Source organism: Cyprinodon variegatus, unplaced genomic scaffold (assembly GCF_000732505.1).
Source record: "Cyprinodon variegatus isolate N-32 unplaced genomic scaffold, C_variegatus-1.0 Scaffold1507, whole genome shotgun sequence".
NCBI classification, from domain to species: Eukaryota; Metazoa; Chordata; class Actinopteri; order Cyprinodontiformes; family Cyprinodontidae; genus Cyprinodon; species Cyprinodon variegatus.
The window spans coordinates 56,513-57,858 of record NW_015151960.1 but is presented as its reverse complement, the minus strand read 5'-3'; the positions used below and the strand labels follow the sequence as shown (position 1 = coordinate 57,858).

At 38.7% G+C, this 1,346-nt stretch overlaps 1 protein-coding gene across 1 annotated transcript in view; it reads right to left on the bottom strand.

Annotated features, from left to right (window-relative positions):
* LOC107103701 (stonustoxin subunit beta-like) overlaps positions 1 to 1,340 on the bottom strand; it is a 34,333-nt gene extending 32,993 nt beyond the window's left edge. Inside the window, exon 1 of the mRNA XM_015403500.1 lies at positions 1,241 to 1,340. The gene's annotated coding sequence lies outside the window, so the exon portion shown is untranslated. The remainder of the gene's footprint in view (positions 1 to 1,240) is intronic.
* Positions 1,341 to 1,346: the final 6 nt, after the last annotated feature.

The following is a 1,346-nucleotide window of genomic DNA, read 5'->3' as shown; positions in this document are numbered from 1 at the left end:
ATTCATTAAAACCACTGCCTGAATGTGATGGAATGGTTTCCATTCTCAAAGGAACCTAGTCTCAATGTTTTTGGGGACTCAAATGCCCCTGATAGGATCTCAAAGTTCTGAGTGACTGGTCAGAAATGCAGCAATTCAAAAAGAAAGTTCAGCTTATTGTTGAACCTCATGTTCCAAAAGGGACTTTTGTTTTCATCTCGTCTATCGAACGCTGGACCGGTTCACAGGAGTTTGCCAAACTGGTCCACATGTTTTTTATGGATCTGGACAGGGCATTCAATGATATCCCTTTTGGTTCCTTGTAGGGGATGCCCCTCAAGTACAGAGTTGGGGCGCTTTACTAAGGGCCATCTGGTGTTTGTACAGTGAAGCACTAATTTGCTCTACATTGCAGCATTAAGTCAGACCTGATCCTGATGCGTTTATGACTCGAGCAGGGCTGCCCTCTCTCATCGATCCTGTTCTGAACCTTTACAGAGAGGATTTTGGCAAAGCCAAGGGCAGACGTGGGGTTTGTTTGGAAACCATCGGATTTCATTCCTACTTTTTGGAGATGATGCCGTTCTGCTGGCTCCCTTCTGCCATGACCTACAGCATGGACTGGGGAGGTATGATGCAGATGTGGAAGTAGATGTAGATAAAAATCATCTTTAAGCAATCTTCTTGACTAGAAATAGGTGTCTTTGCCACTGGTACTGACTGAAGCCGAAGATTACAAGTACAATAATGATTATTTTGTTTTGTCAATTTTAGCTCCAGCAGTACTATGATAATGTTAATGATAATGCTAGCTTCTTTAACCACTGAATGGACCTTTTGACCTTTTTTATAATCTGAGTTTAAAGATTAATGAAACAAAATGTTGGACAATATTTAGTTTCTTACCTATTACAAAGTAGAGAAACACATAAAAGATATAAGCAAATCAATAAACCTAGTTTCTATTTCCCTGTCTAAAAATTTGTAAACACTGCCTTTTGCCGATAGAGCTGGAGATGGAATGAAATAATTAATAATTGCTCCATGTTCATGACAGAGAACATTTTGGTTTCCAATTAAAGGTGTTAGTTCAGCCTTTTGAAATACAAATGTTGGTCTGTGAACAACTAAACTAGTTTTTGTTTCTATTAAATGCATTTTTATAAACTCTTAGTAAAACCAATATTTATATTTTGTGATTTATCCTTAGTTTATGCTGGTTAGATCATGGTTTCAAAACCCTAATTCTGTAGGTACTTACAGAACTTTGTTTGAAGCTTTGACCACTGGCAGCAGCCTGAGAAGAGCCTCCTCTGAAGCAGAGTATTTCTTCAGGTCAAACACATCCAGATCTTCTCCTGATGTCA